Raw genomic sequence first — 20,332 nt, 5'->3', positions numbered from 1 at the left:
AGATCGCCCCACGAATTCATGTTTATTCATGCTGCTACTGTGCTACATCCCGGGCACCCTGAATCCAGCTGAGGAAGACGAGCACGTCCGTGTACAGTCCGCACTGAGCAGCACCCATAACTAACACGAACTCAGCTATGCGGCAACCCACAGGGAGATTAATCCTTCCTTTCCTTTATTAAGAAATCCTCAGGTGCTATTCTTCCTAATAATTACATGCAATACAAATTATCTGTGCCATTATGTTTTCTATTAGGTGTGTACTACTGTATGTATATAGATTGCAGTACGGCCTATGTTCGCGTCCACTGCTTGGCGGTACATCGGATCCGGATACATCGGATCCGGACTCAATCTGACCAACAGGCGATCCAGCCGAAGAGATAGTGCGGAAGCAGTACCCTTGCAGGGACTTGGCTCCATGGCAGCACAACAGCAGGGAGATTTAATTTTTTTTCCATTTTTAATTCAGCTCTTCATCGGCTGCGGGCAGTTCCTAATAATCCTTTTCGGAAAATGCATAGACCTAGAATATTTCTAACCTAATTGAATACTTGTTTTGCAAGCATGGTCCTTGTGACCTAATCTACAAACACTACTTCACGTATTGATGATTGCTAGCAATCCAACTAGCATTACTTCGGGCAATGATCAAAGTTCGACCAGTGTTTCTTTATTTGTTATGTTCCTCCACGATCATCGCTGTCCAGGTTTATTTTTCTCAGCTATTTGTTTAGCATGTAAATTATTATATAGAGAATATCTGTTCCTTTGTGCTGCATTATTTTTGCAGAGAAAATTTACCGACCCTCGTACATGGCGTCGGTCTGACCAATCTCAGCGCAGTCACCGGGAGATTTGATCTTTCTTTTCTCCATTATTTAATTAAGTTTGGAGGCCGTCTACACTTTCACTAATGGTTTCACTTTCATGTGCTTCCCTGATGCAATTAGCAGTACCAGTTGCTTCACGTCCATCGACATTGGATTGATGTGACAAGCAGCTTGCATGGTACCTTCCACATGAAGTTGCATGAGTACTTCGGGGGCGTCTCTTTCACAACAATTGGTACATGCGGATTAGGACGACAGCCACCGCACCGACCAACACCTCCACACAATGAGTTCGGATCATACCAGGCCGATGTTGTCGCCCCGCGCATGCCGACCTGCATCGACGGGTTCGCGCTGCCACTCCGTCGAACCAACCCCGGTGCATAGGCCAAACTTACCTCATGATTCGCTTCGCATATATTAATTATGCAATTTTTTCTTTCAATTATTATTGTTTTTTGTTGCACTATTTTATGTGTGCAGGTAATCGATTTTGACTGTGTTATGCAGTCACTTCGGCATCACCAGCCGACCTGCATGAGACTTCGGCATCCGCCGATCACAGCTTCGCCATGTTAACTAGAACGAGAACTTCATCTCGCCACATCAGCCGCACAGCGTCATCGCTTCGTCAAACTGACGTCCACCATGCCGAACAGGTCGACTGGCGTGGGGTCTTCATTTTCACCTTGCCGACCAACTCCGCCAGCTCGGCTAGACTGGGGGCTTCCCCTTACCACATCGGCCGAGCAGTGTCACTACTCCGGAGTGCCGAACTCCTTGCTCGGACACCTCGGGCTTGGGGGCTGGGACCTCGGCCATGCCGAGGACTGCGAACCTTGTCGGATCTGTCACAGACCAATGGGCGTCTTCGTCCCGCCACAAGCCCGAATCTTGTCATCAACACCGAGCACATTAACCAGCTAAGTCACTTTCATGCTCAAAGACTTTCAGTTTAAAATTTTGTTCGGTTCGACCAAGCATTATACTTTTTCGCAAAAAGTTGTTTGTGAAAAACTTCCTTGTCAAAACTTTGTTTGTGACACACAAATTCAAATACCCCGTTTACTTGGGGGCTTCCTTACGAAGCCTTTCCTCTTGCATATGATTATACTTGTACGGCTTCATTCCTTGTTCGTGTATTATGCCACAATATGCACCATGTTGACTTACGTGTTCCGCAAGCTGGGTTGCCTTGCTCCTGTGTTTACCCCTACATTCCTGATTGTTCGGCTAGGGAGTAAAGGGAGCACCTCTGCGATTGTCACGATCGGGTCATCCGAGCTCGGACCTCAGACTGGGTGAAGCAGAAAGCTAGCGCTCTTATTGTTTTCAATCATGGTCGGCACACAACAGAACTCATGAGTACAAAAAATCTATTGCACAAGTTTCATAGTAACAATGAGCAACTGAAGAAAGGTATCAGTGGGGGTACTATTTTCTTCGAAGATGCTTCTTACACTTCGTCAGTAATATAGCATAAGTTCCCTGAGCGCGCTTTGTCTGTTACAGCCTTATGGCCTGATTGCCTGGTTATCGGAAACACTGTCGATATTCTCGACAGGTGGAGTACATAACACTTTTCGGCCCTTGACCGAAGAGGGAGAAGCCGAGGTCGGTTAAGACGCGTTTAAAGTTTGGGTGAACACAAATATGATATAAGTACTTTGGTACATACAATCATTATACATAAAATTCTTTTACCCAAGTCACTTGGGGGCTCTTAAATTAGTATGAGCCGTTTTTGTTAGTCGCTGCACAATCTTTTTCTACCACTCCTTTCTCGACTCAGGTGTATGATCAATAGCCGGGTAGCCTAGTTTCTCTCTAAAGCCGCTCGCGTTTAGTTCGCTAAACTGGCCTGAGAAACACTCCGCCTTCGGGATAGGGAGGTTGAAGCCGAAGGCTGACCCACTTGAAGCCTAGAGATCAGATGTGTCATGTCAAAGCACGACGAAAGTACAATTTTAAGACCAATTTCATATTGGCAGCAAATCAACTTGATTCAATCTAGACGAAGCGGGACATTCTCTTGGTTGAGGTGTTCGGTGTGAAACTCTCTTCTAAAACTACAGTTCGGCATCTTTCCTGCTGAACTCCACCTCGGTATTGTCAAAACATACATGACAGTTGAGCTTGTTCCCGAGGAGGTACGATCCTAGGGTCGGCCATTTTGCCCCACCCAATTCTCGGGGGCTACTGCATTGACAATCCAATGCAGAAAATTTAAGTGTAATATAGTTTTCGAGGAGATTATGATCCTCAGGTTGGTCGGCTGCACCCAACCTGAGTCTCGAGGACTTTGCACACCGCTGTTTGTGTCCCAAAGTATTCTGCCGAGCTAGGAGTTGATCCTCAGGCCGATTTTGCGAATCAACCTGAGTCTCAGGGGCTACTGGGATCAGCGGTCTTATGTCATCCTTCAGGTGCATCTCGGGTTTTAGACCGATACACACCTTGAGGGCTACTGGCTATATATCTCGGCAGAGAATAAATTGCACCAATCAAAAATATTGACAAAAAAATCGGCCCGCGGTCGGGGTGGTGCACCACCTCGGAAGCAGTCCGGCATAAAGCTCGGGCGCTAGTGGCTGGCTCCATAGAGGACATTTCCGGCATTAAGCTCGGCTAAACTCCTTCAACTTTTTTGAACCAAGGTGATCTATGACACCTCGGATATAGTCCGGCGTTGGAGCTCGGATACATTCCGGCGTTGGAGCTTGGACATAGTCCAGCGTTGGAGCTCGGATACATTCCGGCGCTGGAGCTCGGATGCAGTTCGGCGTTGGTGCTCGGCTGCAAAAGATACCTCAAATGCAGTCCGGCGTTGGAGCTCGGACGCAAGAGGACACTGCCGCCCTGGAACAACTTCAAATCCGAGGTGTGGCATAAAAATAACAAGGCATTGATAAAGGCCGGAAACTTAAAGGGGCTCCTCGGATACCCGGCATGTAAACTCTTCGGATGCACTTCGGCGATCCTCAAGATCGAAGATGAGAAGATTTGTTGAACCAGTTTTCAAAACCGACGATCGAAGATGAAGAACAGTTCGGAAGAATCAAGGAGCGTCCCCAACTTGAAGACCGGTTCAGGGGGCTACTAACGGTGTCCTGGACTAGGGGGTACTCACCACGTCCTCTCCCGACCAGCTGGATCGAGCCGAGGACCCCCCCCCCCATGGCGATTCACTCATGGGCCACTTCGGGCAGCCCATGCCGCATACAAGGAAGATCCCACGAGACTTGGTGCACAAGACGAGGACTCTCCTAAACCCAAGGCCTCTGGTGTGTTACATAAACCGAGGCCAGGCCAGTCAATAGACAATCTAATATTCATTACTACCGTCTCGTGGTAGATACATGTACTCTGTACTATACCCACGTCGAATATAATCAAGCAGGAGTAGGGTTTTACCTCTTGGAGAAGGCCCGAACCTGGGTAAACACCGTGTCCCTCGTCTCCTGTTACCCATCGCTCCAAGACGCCTAGCTTAGGACCCCTACTACGAGATATGCCGGATATAGAACCGACAGTGTCCCCGGTTATGGACATCTTGAGTATCTGGTACTTGAATTATTGGTTTGATCTCACTTTTACTTAATGAATCTATCGGGCTATTAATAATTTTTTGGGATTGAGTCGGGGGTACCTTCTCAATAATGACATAAACTTGGTAGTTAAAAAAATCTATTCCTTTGTTGTAGGAAAAAATTGGCTTTATGCAAATATTAAACTTAGAGCCTCCACCTGCCAAATATGCATGTAGTGATAGCCATTATTCATCATTGCTCTACAGTGTGAAATTGCCGGTACATTCAATGTACTGACCTACATGGCTGCAACGTCTCATGTTGCAGGATTCTTACGACGGGTAAGTGATACGTGAGGGTTACGATGTATACACTCAACTTTGCCCGTTGGTGTTGATGGGAATCCACAACCTTGTTGTTACTTCTGCTATACAGATTGAGGAAATAGTATTTATGTTACTTTATACATGTGATTTACTTCTGTTATAAATCCTCGAGTACTGTGTGTGTCAGCATACCGATCCAAGGATGACACTTAAGCACAGAGACTTGATCCATTTGGGTCGGGTCGCTAGAAGATGGTATCAGAGCACATGTTGACTGCAGGACGTGACCCCTAGAAACTGGCAAGCCCATAGGAAATATTTTTCTCTAAAGCTTTATATTCAAAAAGATCTTTTACCTCTCTTCTTTTCTGAGCTTTATCAAATATTCCCTTTTAGTTAGACTATACCCCTTTCCCATTTTGACCACGCGAAGATTCGACTGATGAGACCACTCCAAGAAGTAAAGGATATCGGACAACTAAGACTACTCTGGAATGAAGAGGATTTTACCATGAATTATAATAAAGGAAACTACAATGGTTGAAGACTCCAAAGACTAGGAGATTTTGAAGGCTCTGTAGATTTGGTATGACCTAGAAGGCTACCCTGATAGAACTTGTCAGACTATTGAAGCTGTCAAATACACGAGATCAAGGTGTGTCGGAGAAAGACCGGAACATGGAGCATTAAAACTCAAAGCTTTGTCAAGAAAACCCTAAGGCAGGAGATATCAAATATGGAATGATAGCTCATGGCAATGACATGGGCATAAACACGGCCATCCATGATGTTATCGCTCGCTTATGCTATGGTCACCAAGCTGAGTTAAGCATGCATTTCTTCGGAAGGATTGGATGACAAAAGGGCTAATGGAGCACCTATCAGCAAAAGATGAAGTTTTAACCTTAGCTGGTGTATCGCCATGATCTGGAGTATTACATCAAGAATTTTAAGGTGGACCTTCAGGAAGCCGTATTTGACAAGGAAGCATTTCGTGAAGAACTCAATACCCAGAAGTTGAAAGTAGCCAAGTTGGAGGAGCGAAACCTCGAGATACCGGAGATTCGTCAGGAACTGAAGGATAGTAGTACCATGGTTCATGCCAAGGATGTGGAAACCCAGAAATTTGGAACGCAACTCCAGAATATTAAACGACGTCACGAGAGACTTCGCGTCAACAGAAACGACCTGGCAGAAGAACTTGAGAAGATCAGCAAGCACGATCAGAAGAAGACCAAACCCCTGTCATATACTTACGCTAGATGCGACAATTGTGAGCTGTCATTTGTTTGATGTTTTTCCGACAGGCACAAAGTAAAATCTGTCTCTTCAAAATTATTGTTTGTATTGTGTGTATCTCTCTCTATCTCTCTTATCTCACCCCAAAACCCTTGGAACTAATAGAGGATGAATGGAGATAAACTCATATTTTCTTGACTGATGACTCAATTGGACACGGACCAATGGATTCAGAACATGGAAGATCATATGGAGAATAACACTATAGCCGGAAAGGATGTGACCCAGCATGCTCTTAAGTGTTTTGAAAGAGGTGCTGCTACTTGGTGGAGGATGTACCAAACCATTAATGGATGGCAAAGAGTAACCACTTGGGAAGAATTTAAGTTGACTCTGCTAAAGTCTCGGCTTGTGTCCCAGAAACTGAAGCCTTATGGAAATGATATGAAGAAGCCTTGTGCATGCAAGCTCTATGGAGAAATAGGACACAACCATAAAGAACACAAGGATGAATGCCCTCATTGTGAAGAAAGTCACCCAGATGAAGAATGCCCAACTAGGCAGATTACTTGTTTCTTGTGTGAAGGGACTACCCACTACCCTGCTCAGTGTTGCATTTACCCCATGGTACAAAGAACCATCCAGCAGAAGAAAGAAGCAATGAAAGGAGCCCTCATGGAAATTTTAGAAGAACCCGCAATGAAGGAAGAGGTGGAGGACACACCCGAACAAGACCCAATTAAACCCTGCACCAAGTCTTGCTATTCATGTGGAGAAGAAGGACACATCTCCCAGAATTGTCTGAATGGGGATCTAGTAGAATTCCCGACAGAGGAAGTGGAGTATGACCCGCAGGAAATAGAAGTACTAATTGGCACGGAAAAGTCTAGGAAGAGAAATAGATTGGATTCCAGGAACAACCAAATTTCTACAAAGAAGGACCTGAGTCATATCACATGTTTCAGGTGCAAAGAGTCAGGGCACTACTTCAGCGGTTGCCCAAAAAGGAAGCTGAGGACCAAAGGAGGCTATCTGATCACAAGGAAACCTCGAGACTTGTTAGAAGTAATATGTTTCTGCTGCAGTGAAGCAGGGCGCTTTGCCAGGGATTGTCCCAAACAGAAGGAGGCTTGTGCTAAATAGTTGAGTTTGTAATAAAGAAATATAGTAGTAGTAGTGGCAACATTTCTTTTATATTAGGTGTTGAGGCTTGTAATTCAAATACCGAAGATTGTAATAATTTGAGAATCAATAAAGTTAGCATCGTTGGTACTGATTGGGTTTTATGAGTTGTTACTCTATGAAGAAAGATTTTGACCATTTTCGAGGATATGAGAAATATGGTCTATGGATGAATTTGTGCACTTCAAGGGTGGTAGTATCCTGTGAGGACCCTTGCCCCTGGAAAAGATAATGATATTCCACGGAGTGGACTTCAGACAAAATAAGTACGAGTTTTATCTTGATATGTGGGATACCCCAAGAATAGGAAGGGAGACAGTACTGTTGGATGGATTTAAGAATGCTAGGAAGCTGGATGTTGGAATAATGAGCAGTTGCCCCCGATGATGAGTTCAAGGTTTACAAGTGATGAGATGGGCCATAACCCACAAGCTCCAGGACCTGCCAAGAAGCAAGCACACTCTTGCTGAAGGAAAAAGTCTGGAAGAAGTTACGACTTTATCAACAGACGATCTTATAGGAGTTTACGCAAAACCTGAGAGATGTGAAGAAACGATAGATGTTCATTTGGCTGGCAGAATCAATGGATTCATCCGAACTTGGTTCATCGACAAGAGAAATTCTGCGATGCTTGTGAGGATGACCGAGTGTTAGAATGCGAGATTCGTTAAACCATATACAGGGTAATGATTTGGGTGCGGGATGGATTGATCACCATACCGACTTACTCTTATTATTCGCCCTGCTATAAGGGATGGTAAATCTGAGTGCCTAACCCATAGTAGAGCAACGATGATGAAAACCTTGTTTAAACCTTAGAATGGTATGACAATTGTCCCTTGTACAAGGTAGCTGTTGCCAAATCATAGGTCATACGGTGAGGATGAAGCCCAGACCCATTTCCTGCAGGAGAAACCATAAGTTGATGTCCACCATGAGATTCCGCTAGTTGTTTAGTATTGGCGCCAGACCTGTCAGTTAAGTAGACCCAGTCACAGAAGAACCATACCCAGATGAAAAGACAGAAGAATTGAGTAAAAAGGTTGTGCCACTATCGGAAAAGCCCAGAGTAGGAATTTTCCCGAGAATCTCAGAAGACTGACCCCTGAGTTTTGATGGAACCGTAAGCATGTTTCTAAGGGTGGTAGCACCCCAGACCCCCTGTGACGATCGATGGATTTTGAGACGATCCCCGAACCTAATCTATTTCTTGCTAGCCTCTCTGAATCTTGAGGACGAGATTCATTTTAAGGGTGGTAGGTTTGTAACATCCCAAAATTTTAAATTTTGTAATGTTATATTAAATAAATAGTTTTGATTGTTTGTTTGATTGTGGTATGGTTGCTTGTGTGAAATTGAGTGAAATTAGAAACTATCTTTTAAAGTTAAATGAGAGGGAATAAAAGGACTTTCCCAAACTTTCACCTTGCATTTCTGATCTCCATGAATTCAAATTCTTTTCATCACAAAACCCTGGAGTGAAGATGATATGACTTCTTCCATTTAATTGAATGAAAAAGGGTTTTGAAAATATTTGAATTTCATTAGGAAATATTTCAACTTCAGAAAGTTCATGCAACTCAATGATTTTCATGAGAGAAGATAAAATGACTTCTTCAAATCATATGAAATATGAGTTGGGGGTTTAAAAGAATCAAATTGAAAGTCCCTATGAAATTATTCTTAATTTGGAGTTGTTTGGGTTTTATTCAAATTATTTTTCTCCAAAAATAAAATATATGGAAAATAGGGTAAAATGATTCCCTACAGTAGAAAATTGAAGATAAATAAATTTAAAATCATTTTGGTATTTTAAAATGATTTTTATGGGGTTTTATTGCAATAGTAGCACTCTTTGCTTTATTTAAATTTTTGAGGAATTTATTTGACGCTAGAAAAATGTTCATGTTATAGAAAGTCTTTTTCTGAAAATTTTGATATATTATATGCCTATAGTATATTTTTATTTTATTTGGTTTATATTATTTTTATTGTCTGTAAAAAATTGTTTGAAAAAAGGGGACTTCCTCGGACAGAACTGGGCCGAAGCCCAGCCAGCCCAAGCCGCCGCCGCCTTCGTCCACGTGCCCGACCGGGACTCCTCCCGGAGTCCGGTGCCGCCACGGCCTCGGTGCCCCCTCGCCCGAGCCGCCGTTCACAACCTGGCCCCCTTAAATACCGGCGCCCCAGCCTGTTTCTCCTCCCAAGTCGTCGCTGCCCTCGCATCTTGCAACCGCCGCCGCCCGAAGCAGCTGCTCCGCCGCACTTCGCCACCGCCGCTGCACACCGCTGCCGCGCCACACTCCGCCGCCGCCCGCAGTTGCCCGCCGGGGCCGCTCGCCGCCGACACCGCGGTTTGCCTCGATGCCGGAACTGCCGCCGTCGTCGACCCGAACCGTTGGCGAACCGGTACAAAACCGCCCCGGTCCGATTGGTTTTTTCAGCTTTCGGTTTTTCTTTTAAAACCGGTTTATTATTTTAGCTTCGATTATTTAGTGAACGTTCATTAGATTAGCTTCTTTAGTGAACGGTTTTCGTCGGTTTAGGTTCTGTAGCGAACGTTCGTTCGTTAGGTTTTTCTTTTTATTTTAGATTTCTGTCAGGGACCTATCCGTAGTTTCATTTTCACAGATTAGCCCCTAGTTTTCAAACGATCACAACTTTTTGCTCGCTTATCCAAATCCAATGAAATCAACGCCCACTCCTTCGTTACGATCTCCTCTATCTAGATAACCAACTTAAACATATTTTTGAAAGTTTAAAATTTTGATTTCAAACAGATTTGAATTTGAATTTCTGTTGTTCATAACTTGAGTTCCGGAACTCCGATTTAGTTGATTCTTTTTGCAAATTGAAATTCTTGACCTAAACTTTCTGATAAGACCAAATTCATCTAAATTTGGTACTGGTAGAAATTGTTTTATGTTGCAAGAGTTAACTGCCTATTTTCGAAGTTTTTCGAGATCTTTTCTTCGAATTTTCTACTTGAGTGCTTATGTATGCAATTGCTTGCTTACGATAGATTGATCGGAGTGTGACGAATAGATCTATCACGAGTTGTGAGTGCGACGAATCTTCATCAACAGTACAAGGCAAGTTCTCACTTTGATCATATTTTTCATACCCAGTTTTTATGCAGTAGTTACACCCCTCAAATATTTGCATGAGTAGGATTTGGGAATTGGGTTTTGCTATGTAGTTCATGAGGTAGGAACCTATGATCCATGAAACACCCCGGGAATATTCATTGTGTCATATATTGCTTAGCCATGCTCGTAGACGTGGATTGGTATGTAAGATTCATGAAAGTTCCGAGAGATCTAATAATTAACGGTAACTTTAAGGTGGCAACTTTAGTACACATCTGGGTGGAATGGTTGGGGCACACTGGGATATACCAATGGCTTGCCCGGACACCTGGGGTTATACCAGTGTTGTCCTAGGAGATCCCGGGGTACCCGTGTGATTATCCTATTGAATGCCACCCAGGCTCAAAGGGATCATAAGATTATTAATGCTAGAAACTTCCGTGTGCAGCCACAAGCCATTATGGGCTCTGGCATAGTTGAGTAAGTTGTGGGAATCCTTTCCATGATGGGCTAGCAGTTGTAGGGGATTGTAGGTGTGCCGGCCTATCTATCGGTTAAGGGTACCTCTTTGGAAAGACTGTGTCTCGATCATCCATTTCTCAAACATCATGTAGTGCGAGAAATCCAACGGAGGGGATCGAGTCTTGTGGGGAAAAGTGCGCAAACCTCTGCAGAGTGTACAAACTAATCATGGTTAGCCGTGTACCCGGTTATGGACATCTTTAGTATCTGGTACTTGAATTATTGATTTGATCTCATCACTTTTACTTAATGAATCTATTGGGTCATTAATATTATTTTGGATTGAGTTGGGGGTATCTTCTCAATAATGACATAAACTTGGTAGTTAAAAAAATCTATTCCTTTGTTGTTGGGAAAAATTGGCTTTATGCAAATATTAAACTTAGAGCCTCCACCAGCCAAATATGCATGTCGTGATAGCCATTATTCAGCATTGCTCCACAGTGTGAAATTGCCAGTACATTCAATGTACTGACCAACATGGCTGCAAGGTCTCATGTTGCAGGATTCTTATGACGAGTAAGTGATACGTTAGTGTTACAATGTCTACACTCAACTTTGTCGTTGGTGTTGATAGGAATCCACAACCTTGTTGTTACTTCCGCTATATGGATTGAGGTAATAGTATTTACATTACTTTATAAATGTGATTTACATCTGTTATAAATCCTCGAGTACTGTGTGTGTCAGCATACCGATCCAGGGATGACACTTAAGCACACAGACTTGATCCATTCGGGTCGGGTCGCTACAGTTGTCTTGATCGGCCCCCCTCTAGTTGCCCTGGGTCCAAATGAAGGCCAAGTTGGTGACCAGCTACTGGAGTTCATCATCAAGCTGCCCCCCCCATGCAGTCACCTTCAACTTCCATCTCCATTCATGAGGGTGATGGAGGTTGAATAGCCGCTGGGTCTGAGGCTGCACATGAGGGGCTGTTGTAATAGCAGCATGCGGGCGGACGTAGAGTTCCCTGCACCTCATGGCATGCTTCTCCGGCGCGGCTAGAAGACCTTAACTCATGCCCATAGCTTGGCGGCGGGGCACGCCCTTCATTTCAAGCTAATGGACACCACCTTGCTCTCAATCAAGGTCTATGGGCATTCCGGTGCTCACTTAGGGTGCTGCGCGGAGAGCTCAACCAACGACGAAAGCTCATCCTCGAGCGATAGCAACGAGGAGGAAAGTGACGACAATGACGGCAGAGTCGGTGAGGAGGACGACGGCTCCGACTCCGGCTGAACACCAGTCGCACCGTCACCGTCAGCCGGCGACACCACCATTTGCACCTACATCTCCTCCCCGGCAAGGCCATTTGCCGGGGTGTTGGGTGCGCATGGTGTCTTTGCCTCCTCCAGCAGTCTCCCAGCTGGACCCCGGCAGGCTTCCTCGTGGACTCCGGCTTCATCCTTCCTTCCGGTGTCCATGCCGTCGTTCCCTGCTGGCCCTGGTGGCGGTGACCAGGGCATCGCCTAGCCGTTCTCCCCACCTATCACCTTCGTCCGTGCCCTCCCGATCTTTGTCAGGCTCCGTCCCACGCGTCCTGACGGGGTCAGGCTGGGCTTCTTCCCAGGCGCTCGTTTTGCCCTCTTCACCTTCCACTGTAGTTTCTAGGAGGAGAGGGACAAGAAAGGGATTATGGGGCACTTATCTTTTTTCATTCTGAAATATGTAGGTGCTTGCCAAAGTTTAGTCTTAAATATCTAATCTACTTTATCCATGTTTGTGCTCTGTAAGATCTGTACTTCCTTATCCACATATTAATGAAAAATACAAGCCTTGCTGGGTACTTGTGAATGTATCCTATCCATGTAGAGGGTGAACACCTTTATTCTTTTAAGTAAACGAGATTCCTTGGCAAGTTATCTTGTTGGGCCTTCCGTTGTTGCCGCGGGTGCCCTGCCTGCCGGGCTTTTGATATGGAAGGGAACCGACCCCTTGTGAACCTTTGTTCGCCAAATGCCACTACAACCTTCCCAACCGAAGCAACGTTTGGGTCAAGGAATGGGAGCATAAATGTTTCGAAGGTGACAAGGTTTCTTTATGCACAATTTTTATTCTTACAAAGACAGGTATGGATAAAAAGAGAATCTATCTGTTTGGCCCATAGAGGATCGATATGTAAGCTTGCTTTCCGTCTCTTCTTCCTAGGATCAGATCCATGACAAGAGTCATGTAGTTAGTGTAGGGGAAAACATAGCAGCATATGACCTCATCTGAATGATCATGGCATGCTTATGGTAAGCTAATCATGCATACATGTTGTTTTTAGGGCGCCGGTGCTTCATTTATTTATCTGTTTCTCAGGGTCTGCGCCTGGCTTTGTACAAAGGGTTACATGCAACATCAGCAAGTTCTGTACAAAAGGGTGGATGCCGGGGCAGGGCCCGGCAGCCGCGCCTTAGGGGTAGAACTTGCGAAGATGCTCAATATTCCATGAGTTTTGCATTTTGACGCCATCTTTGGTCTCAAAACGGACTGCGCCAGGTCTGGTGACTTGTACTACCCGGTAAGGGCCTTCCACTTTGGTGTCAACTTGTTAGAATTCTTGGCGGACAGAACACACCTAAGGACAAGGTCGCCTTCCTCAAGGCTCCGGGCATGGACCCTACGGCCGTGATAGCGGCACAGGGCTTGCTGGTAGCGTGCAACACGTACAGCAGCCAAGATACGGTTCTCCTCAAGGAGCACGGCGTCGTCATGCTGGTGCTGCTCTTGTGCTACTTAATCGTAGGCAAATACTCTAGGTGACCCGTATATGAGTTTCATGGGGAGCACCTCCTTCTTGGACGGCCATGGCAATTCGACTGAGGTGTCATACACAATGGGCGTACAAACCACTATAGCTTCAAGATGAAAGGAAAGGAGTATGTGCTACGACATATGTCTCCAAGCCAAGTGATCGCCGACAAGCAAGCCACCCATCGGGGAGAGAATAGTGAGAGAGCGAACCACCAAAAAGAGAGTGAGCGCCACAAGCCCAAATTGAGTGCCTCCACGATGAGAGACAAGAAGAACTTAGTCCTATTTTCCACCAAACGTGAGATGACAGAAGTGTGTGAGAACCCATCAAGTGTCATGCACTATGTCCTTTTGTGCAAGGACGAGGCACCAAAAGCTAACACCTCGCACAATCTACCTTTAGTGTTATCTTCTCTATTGCAGGAATTCCAATATGTTTTCCCCGACGAGCTACCTCCGGGTCTACCTCCTCTACGAGGCATCGAGCACCGCATCGACCTCATCCCCGGAGCACCACTTCCGAACAAGGCTCCATACCGAGTCAACCCCAAAGAAACCAAAGAAATACAAAGGCAAGTAAAACATCTCATAGACAATGGACATGTGCGTGAAAGTTTGAGTCCTTGTGCCGTACCGGTCATTCTTGTACCAAAAAGAGACGATAGCTTTCACATGTGTTCCGATTGTAGACCTATCAATGCTATCACCGTTCGTTATAGGTACCCCATTCCACGCCTTGATGATATGCTAGATGAACGTAGCGGTGCCACTATTTTTCCAAAATTGATCTCAAAAGTGGTTACTATCAAATATGCATACAAGAGGGTGATGAATGGAAACCCGCTTTCAAAACAAAGTTTGGTTTGTATGAGTGGTTAGTCATGCCTATGGGTTTATCGGAAGCACCCGGTACTTTCATGCGTCTTATGAATTATGTGTTTCACCCTTACATTGGTGAGTTCGTTGTGGTCTACTTCGACGATATCCTTGTTTTTAGCAAATCTCTCAAAGATCATGTCACCCACCTTCGCACCATGTTACAAACTCTTCGAAAAGAGCATCTCTATGCTAATATGGACAAATGCCTTTTTGGCGTTGATAAGCTTGTTTTCTTGGGTTTTGTAGTATCTTCTAAGGGTGTTCATGTTGATGAATCTAAGATCAATGCTATTAAAACTTGGCCCCAACCAACCAATTTGCAACAAGTGTGTAGTTTCCTTGGTTTAGCCGGTTTCTACCATCGATTTGTGAAGGATTTTAGCACTATTGTGTCTCCTTTACATGCTTTGAACAAGAATAATGCACCCTTTGTTTGGGGATCATCGCAAGATAGCGCATTCAATGAGCTTAAGAATTTGCTTACTCATGCTCCTGTGCTTGCATTACCCAACTTTGACAAACCTTTTGAAATTCATTGCGATGCTAGCGGTAATGGCATAGGAGGTGTGTTAACGCAAGAGAAGCGCCCCATAGCATACTTTAGTGAGAAACTATCCGGAGCGGAACTCAAACACCCCATCTATGACAAAGAGCGAATATGCTTTAGTGCGAGTTTTGCATGAATGGGAACATTACCTTCGCCCTCATGAATTTATCATCCATACCGATCATGAAACGCTTAAATACCTTAAGGGTCAAACTAAGTTGAACAAGCGTCATGCTAAGTGGAGTGAGTTCATTGAGTCATTTCCTTATGTCATCAAGTATATCAAAGGCAAGGAAAATGTGGTGGCGGATGCACTTTCCCGTATATGCATGCTTATTACTCAACTTGAATTGAATGACATTGGCTTTGAGCACATAAAAGACTTGTATGCGAATGATCCTACTTTTGCTATTCCTTATGCCAAGTGTTTGACGCATACATCTTGGGAACGCTATTACATCAAAGATGATTATCTTATGAGAGCTAACAAACTTTGCATCCCCGAGTCTTCTCTTTGTTTGTTACTTTTGCAAGAATCTCATGGAGGAGGACTCATGGGACACTTTGGACGTGACAAGACATTTGCTATGCTCTCCAAGAACTATTTTTGTCCAAGATGTTTTGCGATGCCAACCGCTTCACCAACCGATGCTCTACATGTCGCAAAGCTAAGTCTAAAGCTCAATCTCATGGACTCTATATGCCTCTTCCAATTCCATACCAACCATGGGAAGATATTAGCATGGATTTTGTCCTTGGTTTGCCTAGAACTAGAAATGGAAAGGATTCCGCATTTGTTGTTGTGGACCGATTCTCTAAAATGGCACATTTCATTCCATGCAACAAGATAGACGATGCTTCACATGTTGCAAAACTGTTTTTGTAGGGAAATCCTGCGACTACACGGAGTGCCAAAGACGATTGTCTCAAACCGCGACGTCAAGTTCTTGTGTTACTTTTGGAAGACCTTGTGCGCCAAGCTCGGAATCAAGCTCTTGTTCTCTTCAGCATACCATCCTCAAACCGACGGCCAAACGGAGGTGACAAACCATACACTCTCCACTCTACCACGCGTGTTTATAAAGAAGAACATCAAGGAGTGGGAGGAGTGCCTACCTATCGCCGAGTATGCCTACAACCGTGCAAGACATTCGACTACCGGCAAATCCCCCTTCGAGGTTGTTTATGGCTTCAACCCGTTGTCACCATTGGACATTCTTCCTCTACCACTACAAGAGCACACAAACATGGACGCGAGTGCACGAGTCAACTACCTCAAGAAGATGCATGAAGATACAAGGCACACCATCGAGCGCCAAGTACAACGACTCGCGACCAAGCTCAACGTCAACAAGCAACCCATGATATTCAACATTGGAGATCTTGTGTGGATACACCTTCGCAAGGACCGCTTCCCCAACGAACGCAAAGTCCAAACTTCTACCACGAGCCGATGGACCCTTCAAGGTGCTTGCACGCTACAACAACACCTACAAGGTCGACATCCCACATGACAAGTACTCCGTGAGCGACATCTTCAACGTCAAAGATCTCTCCCCATACCATGGTGATGAGGATTTCGATCCGAGGTCGGATCTTTCCTAAGGGAGGGGAGATGATGCGGAGCATCCTATGGTCATCCCCATGGACCTACCATCATCTCATCAAGAGCCAAGAGGACCTATGACACGAGCACGAGCTAGAGCTCTCGAGAACGAGGTGACTTCCTTCCTTAGTGATATCACATATGATCCACTCGAGACATGGCTACTACCTAAGTCCGAGATGTTGTGCATGATTAGGTGTCAAGAGGACCCTCCCGAAGATGCTCGTGAAGACGGACAAGCCGCCAAGTTCATGGATGAGGAGAACCAACGGAAGGAGTCAAGTACAGCTCCTAGGACCCGGACATCCAGCCAAGACCCTGGACATCCGGTCCCTGGAAGCGACACCAGCATCAAGGAGCCAGTGGCCAAGTCTATAGGGCCCGGACATCCGGCGACCAGCCTAGAAATCTGGCCTCCGGCCCGGAAATCCGGCCTTCTCCCCTGACATCCGGACAAGCCCATCTAGAGAACAGAAGACCTGGCCATTCAGCCCGGACATCCAGCCTGTCCCAGGCTCCCGGACATCTGGCCCATTGCCTGGACATCCGGACCCCATCTATCCAGAGAGCACCGAGGCTGATCACACCAGCCCGGACATCCGGCCTCCACCCCGGACATCCGGCTCCCCCTGAAGGCCCGGACATCCGGCTCCCCCTGAAGGCCCGAACATCCGGCCCCGTCTGTCTGCGCACAGTAAAGGGCCGAGGCCCATGTACCCCTACGCCCACCTAGACTATATATACTCCTCCTCCTCCCTCTTTCTAGGGTTAGCGTTGTGATAGCTCATTTGTGAGATAGAGCCTCGCTCATCCATACGAATCTGCTCCTTGAGAGAGACCACGGCCCCTCTACGGAGAAGATCCCCCTTGGATTCAAGACCCCCTCTTGGGTGGCCCCATCAAGACCTCCTCACGGAGAAGAACCGGTTACCTTTGTATCGTCCTTTGTTGATCGTGGATCTTGTATCTCCTCTCGTGTTCCGAGGATCTAGCACATCTGTGACTATATCTTGTTGGTTTGAGTGATTCTCTCATGTTTTCCCTCGTGTGTCCCCTCGTGTTCTTCGTGTTCTTAGGTGGGATCCGCTCCTTTCATGAAAGATCGGCCATCTAGGGTTCCACCCTACATCTCTTCTGTCTCCCTATGTTCGGTGTGCGAGGCTCTTCATCGTCATCCTCGCTGGGCGGCCCTTTCCCTTATGTTTGTTATTTAGCTTACCGGCCTGTTTAAAGACACAACAATTTCTATTGGAATGATTGGCAGGCTTGTCAGGGGTGCCATGAATCTGGCAAGGCGACGATGGACCTCCGGGAAGAAGATGGTGGCGGGCGGAGGCGGTGAAGCAGCAGAGGAGGCATGGGTTCAGAGCGGTGACGGGCGCGGATCCGACGGAGACGAGCTTGAGGCGTCGGCCATGGGAGCTCCGGTGAGTTCCCTGTGGAGAAGGAGGGAAGGCATCGAGGCTTTGGCAAGCTACTGCTGGGCCCTGGCACGGCCATGGCTGGGCGAGGAGGTAGGGGAGGCTTGGGTTGGAGGAGGTCGGGTGTGGCGGCTGCTTGCTGACGAGGTCGAGGTGGCGTGGACGCACACAAGAACACATGCCCACTCGCGAGGCTCACGCGAGAGGCAGGGTGTACGACAGCTTGGCTGCATCTCTCTAATGGTGTTTCGGTGATGACGACCGGAGCAAAGAAGGGGAGGCAACAGCGGGTCGAGCTGGTGCATCCATGGCGTCCTGCGGGACACGGAGAAAAAGAGAGAGTTTTAGAGACAGAGACAGAGAGAGACCAAGGAAAAGAGAAAGAAGCAGGGGCACAACCTGGTTCTTGTCACCGGTGGTGGCGGCGCCATGGAGGGAGGAGCAAGCGGGGGGAGTTGGTGACGGCGCAGAGGTTGGAGAAGCTCGGGCATGAGCAGGGGATCGAGCCCCTGGCTCTCTCCTGCGGGTGTCGCTGTCGCTGGTTGGTGGATCGAGGAGATCCAGAGGGGAACGCTGGTTGGGTAGGTTCGATGGCGACTGGCCGGTGGCTGAAATCGAGGAGAGGTGGGTTGATAGAGGCGAGGGGCCCGATCTTTCGATGAGATGATAACTATCGATTTGGTGGAGATGACTTTGACGATCCGACTACAAACGTGCACGACGTTGCGCCTTAGCAATCGCTAAACCAACTATGAGACGTTACTGACCACGCTGGAGGACGGTCAACCTGACCAAGAAGGTCTATTCCTGCAAGCAATCGAAGAACAAGCAAGAATATGATTAAGCAATCTGAATATTGCGAATATGGATGAAGTATTGATAAAAGTGGGGTTTCATAAGCGGTCTTGGTCTGGTCATTGGACACAAACGAAGTACACGAAGTTGTAGTGATGGCTAACTTTTAACTAAATAAAACCCAAGTCTAAACGATTCCTTACGGGCTATATTTATAGGGGAAAAGAGAGGGGATTTCGTCCATCCTTGGCAAGGTGGGACTAATATACCTCCCGGTTCGTTTCCCCTACAATATGGTCTAAAAACAGCCTATGAAGTAGTATTTCAAAATTACATGGGCCTGGCCCAAAAATAAGGTGGCGCAGCACCAATAATAAGCTATGGACGAAATTTATAAAAGGCCATCTTGTATATTTCGTCCATCTTCTTGTATGTCATCATTGTGGCTTCAAAGTCCGGAAATCTCCACTTGAACCCCCGTTCTTGTTCTCTTCGCACGCACCTTCACCTCCGTGCTTGACCATGCTCCAATGTTCATCCTTATTGTCCTTGCTAGGACCTTCAATTGCAAGCAACACAAATGTATCTATGTTAGGCAACATCATATTCTCATGAACACTAGAAACATTACCAAGAAACGAAAGTACCTAATAATTGAATTGTCGTATGCGAGCTCTAGCAATTGTCCCAAGAGGTAAAACAACAGGGGATATGGGTGTAACTGTGGTAGCCATGTCCTCATCATCCTCCCCTTCTTGAAAACAAAGCCGTCCTCGGCGTTGCTTAATCTGAAATGTGGCTAACAAAAGAGGACAAGGTGTACACATTGTATATGTATATGTCATCCATTTTTACTGATCTCGGTTGGGGCACAAGTGACACACTTATACAAGAGCGCCTTTCAAAAGTCGTGAAATATAAAGCCAATATATTATCACAAGAAGTCAAAGGCATGAAAATATTGCAACTCAGTTTGCACATATAAGTGAAGCTCTTATTCCTAACAAAATATTGGCAATTCTCATCATTAAACCATCCCAACCTTCATGAACAATCACCAAGATTAGAGGTCATATCAAAATGATTAAACATTGGTTCAAACGTATTTGATCCAAATCTGATTTATTCACTAATTCACATGGTTCTTTCGCATCAATAGTTAATTCAATGGGTTCACTCAAAATTGTTCGATCACATGGCAAAGTCAAGTCATGAACATAGTCCTCTAAAATAGCTGGTGTGATCAAAGTAGTGGGTAGATCATCGCATGGTTCATTTAAATTGAAAAGGCATTCATCATACTCATGTGGAGGTGGAAGATCGGTACCTTTGTCATTATCTCTTATGATCAACAAAGATGATGTAGGCACTCTAGGTGGAGACACGTCACATGGTGGAGGTGATGTAGTGCTCTCAACAATGGATGTTGTTGTCATAGTACGCGCAGTGGTGGAAGGAACAACCGTCGCAAATCTTGGGATTTGCACCTTCTGCTTGTTTATCTTGTGGGCAACACGTATTGTAATCTCCTGTTCAGCTTTGCAAGCAAGACAAAACAAACGGTCCATAGGATAACACTTTTCATGAATTAGTATCTCCTGAATGTCACGGTTTAATCCTCCCC

This window comes from Triticum aestivum, chromosome 5D, assembly GCF_018294505.1.
Source record: "Triticum aestivum cultivar Chinese Spring chromosome 5D, IWGSC CS RefSeq v2.1, whole genome shotgun sequence".
NCBI classification, from domain to species: Eukaryota; Viridiplantae; Streptophyta; class Magnoliopsida; order Poales; family Poaceae; genus Triticum; species Triticum aestivum.
This window is presented reverse-complemented; position numbering follows the sequence as displayed.